This window comes from Diabrotica undecimpunctata, chromosome 2 (assembly GCF_040954645.1).
Source record: "Diabrotica undecimpunctata isolate CICGRU chromosome 2, icDiaUnde3, whole genome shotgun sequence".
Taxonomy (NCBI): Eukaryota; Metazoa; Arthropoda; class Insecta; order Coleoptera; family Chrysomelidae; genus Diabrotica; species Diabrotica undecimpunctata.
This window is the reverse complement of record NC_092804.1, coordinates 9642244-9648910: the sequence shown is the minus strand read 5'-3', so window position 1 is coordinate 9648910 and position 6667 is coordinate 9642244. Positions and strand designations below refer to the sequence as shown.

General features: G+C 33.6%; 1 protein-coding gene across 3 annotated transcripts in view; it reads left to right on the top strand.

Annotated features, from left to right (window-relative positions):
• Window positions 1–420: 420 nt before the first annotated feature.
• LOC140434155 (ABC transporter G family member 23-like) overlaps window positions 421–6667 on the top strand; it is a 52639-nt gene continuing 46392 nt past the window's right edge. Inside the window, exon 1 of one of the 3 annotated variants that reach the window (XM_072522218.1) lies at window positions 421–560. The gene's annotated coding sequence lies outside the window, so the exon portion shown is untranslated. The other 2 variants (XM_072522216.1, XM_072522217.1) reach the window with 2 other exon arrangements.

Here is a 6667-nt window from a genome sequence, read left to right as displayed (position 1 = left end):
TGTAGCATTTTTATTTTATTTGGTTGAAATCTTTTTACGTTTCTAAGATTAATATTCTAAACAACTTTGAGTATATCTTGAAATTAATAAACAAATTTTAAAAGTGTTTATTTTACTCACCACAAACAGCGTATATCGTAGTTTCTCATTGAGACTGACGTAAGAAGCCAAGTAATTAGTGCGTCGATCAGATTATTGGAGCGCATATAAGTGGAACGCATTTAGAGTGAAGGAGAATTTTTGCGACTAAGATTACGTTGTTGTGTGGGAGTTAAGAGGGAGTTCCGACCAAGCTTTCAAATGGGACGGAAGGACTGGTATTCTTTAACCTTTTAGGGGTTTTGAACCCTTAGAACCAACAATTTGCAGTTTAGTGCATTAAAAGTTAAGTAAATATGTTTTCTTCGTTTGCTTGTAGAAGTTTGAGGCTGGGTATATTCGTTTTTTTTATTTTTAATTCCGGCCATGATTTAGTGATTATTGGGAGAAACAGTCCTTATTGTATTTAAAGAACCAGTAAGTCTACAGAGGAATCATGCAAGTAAAACCAAGAATTCGCAGTAAGTCTTTTTATCTATTTTTTTTTTGTATGCTGTAAATTCAGATTAAATAAGTATGCTGAATATTTCAAAGTTGGTGATCTATATAGGGGTAAAGTGCCTGTTATCATTTATATTTTCCTATATACATTTTGTGTACCCAGTGTCATGCAGTGTTAGTGCTTTTTAAAGGGATACACCCCGAAATCTTTTATATTTTTTGATCATTGCGTCTTTTTTGTATACAACACTAAATTTTATATGTAGATTAAGAACTAAAAAAAAACTACGTATTTGTATTTAATTTCTTTAACAATCTTTTTGCTTCTTTGATCACAAATAAATATTTGCTAACATGTTTGCTAAGAAAACATACCAGGTAAGTGTGATTAATACTATTTACTTGTCAATAAATGTATTTTGATTATTGTTTATTGTATTTGTTTATATGCGTATTTTATTTTCTATCCTTTTTAGCAAATTATTTGATTTGTCTTTGTTTTATTCATCACATATTTGTGATTTAGTTCTAGTAGCTATGACCTCCCTAATTTTTCTACTTTTCCGTTATTCTTTTGTTTCTGTGCTGGTAATAATAATCCAAAGAACAACGCAAATATCTCCTACGATTTTGAGCCACGCAGTCTCGGTCATTGTCGTTAATACCTATATTTCGTAAAATATCTATTAGTAATTCATGATTGACATTGTCAAATGCTTTTCTAAAATCCACAAAGCACAAATAAACATCCTTATTAAAAATAGTACAAAAATCTCAGATGTAATAAAATAACTGGTAAGAATAAAATGGAATTGATCCGGCATGTAGAAAGACATGCCGTAAAAACATGTAATAAGAAAATTATTAGGTACGTAGAGTAAGAGAGTGGACAGGCTCCGGAAAACTGACTACGAGATGTATAGGTTACAGCAAGGAAATAATGAATAGGAAAGGCTGATGATAGCAGCTATGTAAATAACTATTTATTTAAATCTTTAATATGTTGCCTCTGTAAATTCATTTCAAATAGGTAAAAGAAATAAGAATAAGACTGACTCCCAATCTATCTAATGAGTCATACGTTTAAACTATTTTTAAAAATCATACACCGGAGAATACGCAACAAACTTGAGCAGGACATACGCGATACACAATTTGGATTTAGAAATGCACTGAGAACGAGGGAAGCCCTGTTCGCTGTGAATGTACTTGTGCAAAGGTGCATGGATGTTAATCAGCCAGTATATATGTGTTTCTTGGATTACAACAAAGCCTTCGATAATGTCAGACATAACCGTCTTATCGAATTACTTGAAAAGAAAATCTTAGATATGAGAGACATCAGGATCATTAGCGCTATCTATTATAATCAGATCGCTGTGGTAAAAGAGAACAACGTCTTTTCAAATGAAATACAGATTGAGAGGGGCGCCAGGCAGGGCTGTGTCCTGTCTTCTACTTTGTTCAATTTGTATACAGAGGAAATAATCCAGGAAGCACTAGAAGAACTAACTATGGGAATAAAAGTAAATGGCCGACCAATCAATAATATACGGTTTGCCGACGACACTATTTTATTAGCGGAATGTCTTGAGGATTTACAACAAATGGTTAATAGAGTGGTAGAAGTCAGTGCAGAAAACGGACTGTCCCTAAACACAAAAAAGACACAATTTATGGTAATTACAAAAGCCCAACAGCGCCAAGAAAACATAACAATACATGGAGAATAAATTAAAAAAGTTGTTTCGGACAGATTAGAAGCCTTCGAGTTATGGGCCTACAGAAGGATATTAAGAATAAGTTGGGTGGATTGAGTCACGAATGTCGAGATGTTGAGAAGAATGGGAAAAGATAAAGAGGTTTTAAATACAATTAAAGTCAGCGCATGTCATGAGGGGCGAGCGTTATCTGCAATTAATAATATAAGAAAAAATACAGGGTAGAAGGAGTCGCGGAACAAGACGCATCTCCTGGTTAAACAATTTGAGAGCTTGGTTTAACTACACTTCTGCTGACCTCTTTAGAGCAGCGGTATCGAAAGTGCTAATTTCCATGATGGAACTTTCTATTTATTTTACCACCAACGACCGGTTTCGCATACTATAATTAATATAATTAATTATAGTATGCGAAACTGGTAGTTGGTGGTAGAATAAATATATTGTAAGTAAGTCTTGTGAGTCTTATTCTTATTTCTTTTACCTAATTTGAACTATTTATTTGTGATGCAAATATTATTTCATTTCAATTTTAATTTCATTTGATCAATTTAGTTTTGAGTGAAATTTTATAAAACTGCTTGCCAGGGTAATAAAATATATTCACAAGGTTTTTTATCATTAGAATATCAGAATAGCCAATTTTCCGCACTTTTAAGTTAGATTAACCAAATAAAAAGCTTTCCCTGTTTTAATGTTCAGTAGCATATCCGTATAAATCCTACGGACACAACATCAAAGCGCAATTCCCGGTACGCCAATGTTGCGCGTCCAACATAATTTTACCAGAATTTCTTGGAATAATTATTTAATGTTTAAGCAATTGCACACCTTTCCTCGGACTGTCCCACTTTAATTGCGCTTAGTATTCAGCAAGTATCTGGTATATTGTGCACATTAAAAGAACGTATATCAAAATTCATTTGCATGTACCACATACGGAGTTGTGTAAACTCTGAGGCCCTTGCCTTGAACAAACTTGGTAAGTTTTATAGTAGCGTAAGACGTGTGTCACGCATCAAGCTTTAGTAATCGGTATTTTGTCTCTGTAATCATTTATTATATTTCAAAAATAATCAGATTTTTTAAATTTTTTTAACAACGTGTTGGGATAACAATATTAGTGTAAAAGTGATTACTTTTTTCTTGATTTGGATACTTCTTTGGATATATATGAAAGGAGGTAATTTTTTTATATAGTACAATAATAATAATAATATCTAAGCTACTGGTTTAACTATTCTTCTTCATTCTCTCTTGCTATTGGATTCTATTTTCTAATATATTGAGCTGAGTCTTCTCTTGTGTTCCGTAACTTTGTTGCTCCATCTCAAATTTGATCCTACTCTGTGTCTCTTGACTACCAATGAACTACAGTACATTCAATCAACTTACACCTCTAAACGATTAATGGAATTCGCAGAGAATCTTTCGTTGTAGTAAAAGGCACGTAAACTGCACGGGAGTTCTGCATAATTTTTTAATTACTTACTTTGTTTAGAATATTTTTGCCTGTATTATTAGAGTTAATTTGCATAAAATGGGGAGCAAAAATTCAAATGGAATTTTAAATATAATGGTTAACCTGCTGTATAATTATTTTGTAAATAACATTATAATAGTGTACTTACTGATTATTTAAATTTATAAATCATCATCATCGTCGTCACTAAATTCACTACCGCTATCAGTATGTTAATCTATAATCACTGGATTAATTTCACTAATTTTATTCTCCCGGATCCACCACACTTCTATTAATTTTTCACATTTATTTACAGTTTTGGCCTATATTTCTGGAGTTGCAGTTTTAAGAGCTTCTTGCCACATTTCCCTAACTGCATCGTCACTGTATCCACTGCACCCAACGTGATTATCATAATACCTTTTATATATACCCCAAATGTGTTCAATGGAATTAAACTGGCAGTAATAGGGCAGTAATCGTAGTACTTGGTTTTTCATTACGTTTCGAAATTTCCAGTAACTCTGATGTGAAGGCATATTCCAGAAAATTGATATTATTTTTAACTAACCAATTTTTAATGCTCGGTACGTTCCACGTTTTGGTTGTTTCTCCAAAATCTCAGACTGGTATGGTGCATTATCTAAACCTATAACTGATGGTTTACTCAGAATAGGTAACAGTTTCCCTTCAAGCCATTTAACAAACATATATACATTCATGTTTTCATGGTAATCAGCAGATTTTGATTGTACAGAAATAATCAAATCTGTGTTTTCTATAAAGCCTTCTTTTCCTCCTGCATGAAGAATGATGTGTCTTTTGTCTTCGCTATCTGTGTGTTTTATTGATTTTATACTGTCGTTTTGCGTAATTCTTTTAATTCCACCCTTTGCGAATATCCATGTTTCATCTAAGTATACGAATGTCGCATTTTCAGATTTAAGTCTAGTATATTCTCTCACAAATTTAATTCTTTTGTGAACCACACTACTCCTTTCGCATCAAAGTAACCTATTATTATATTTTTTGAATTTAAATCCTAAATCTCCCAACACTTTCCAAAGGATAGTTCTTAATTTCCGAAACTTGTCTTTCTCTTATTTTGGCCAGTAAAGTATCTAAATTGATATGTTGAGTATTTTCACGTGTGCGGTATAAAATATTGCGAATTTCAAATTTTTCTCCATCAGATAAGTCAATGCTCCTAGAATGTTTACGACTTGTTTTCTTGTCTTGTGATACTCAGTCACAGTAAGATCTTCTTGAAAATCTCTGACAGTCCTCATTACAGTTTTTAGCTTACTTTACTTATCATAAGTGCATTACAAACGCGTTGATTTATACATAATAATGACTTTAAAGTTCCATCATTGTCTCTTTTCATGGTAAAGTATTTATGCACATTTGCAATTAATTCATCAATATCCAACTTACGTCGAGGCATGATGGTCACTTAGAATTACACGTTTGAATTACAATATACTGAGTTTAGATCAATATGACAGAAACTTTTTAACTGTTGTGCTGGAGAAATAAAATATGATATAACTGCTTACAAAGATCCTTCTTCTTCATGTGCCTTATCCGTTCCGAACGTTGGCAATCAACATGGCTATTTTGACTTTGTTTACGGCAGATCTGAATAGTTCAGCAGATGACAATCCGAACCATTGCCGCAAGTTTTGGAGCCACGAGTGTCTTCTCCTCCCTGGACCTCTTCTGCTGTCTATTTTCCCTTGAACGATCAGTTGTAGTACTCTATATTTATTATGTCTCATAACGTGACCCAAGTATTCCAACTTTCTTTTCTTTATACTTATTCCTACCTCTCTCTCTTTACCTATCCGGCGTAGTACCTCTTCGTTGGTCACGTGCTCAGTCAGGATATACGTAATATACGTCGGTAAGCCCACATTTCGGAGGCCTCTACTTTTTTCATCAATGTTGCGGTCATTGTCCACGCCTCCATTCTATATAACAAAACCGGGAATACATAACATTTCAGAAGTCGAATTTTGAGAGGTAGGGTGAGGCTTTTAGAGGTGAAAATTTGCTTCATGCTAGTGAACGATGCTCTTGCCTTTTCTACTCTTATACGTATTTCCTTCGCTTGATCCCAATTTGAGTTAACTGTTGTTCCCAAGTAGATGTACAAATTCACGTGTTCAATTCTTTCATTGTTTAATATCAGTTGCTGTGATGGTTGTTGGGTTTTGCTTACTAACATCCATTTGGTTTTTGTGATATTTAGTCTGAGTCCGTATTGTGCACTTGTTTTTTGTATCTTGCTCATTAGGCAACTCAGTTCCTCCATGCTACTTGCTAGAATCACCAAAGATCCTAAACACATTAAACAAATTAGCCCAATGATCATTAGGAATGCCGATTGTAATTTAATGATGTTTGATAAAAAGTCTGGAATGGGGTCTAGAAGTAAATAAAAAGAAAACCGAATACCCGTGCATTGGAGTAGAATAAAAAGATCTCATATTAGACGATAACACCACGATAAAGCACTGCAGGGACTACAAATATCTAGGTATCACTATTTCACAAGATGGAACATTAGACAAAGCCATAAAAGAGAGAAATACGTGAGCGAGAAAAGCCATCACAATGTTAAACAGCATTTTATAGGACCAATCCATCAGCAAAAAAAAAAGAGGATATATGAGACTATAGTAAAAGTATCACTTTGTACAGATGTGAGGTGTGGCCTCTGAAAGAAAGAACACTGGCAACGCTGAAAGCGACGGAATTGGATTTTTGGAGAAGAGCCGCAGGAAGATCTAGAAGAGAAAGGGTTACCAACGAAAGCATTAGAGAAATAATGGGAATCAAACGAATAATCACAGATGACCTAACAACAAAACAACTTATCTGGTTCGGACACATACAAAGAATGGATGAACAACGAATACCAAAAGAAATATTAAAA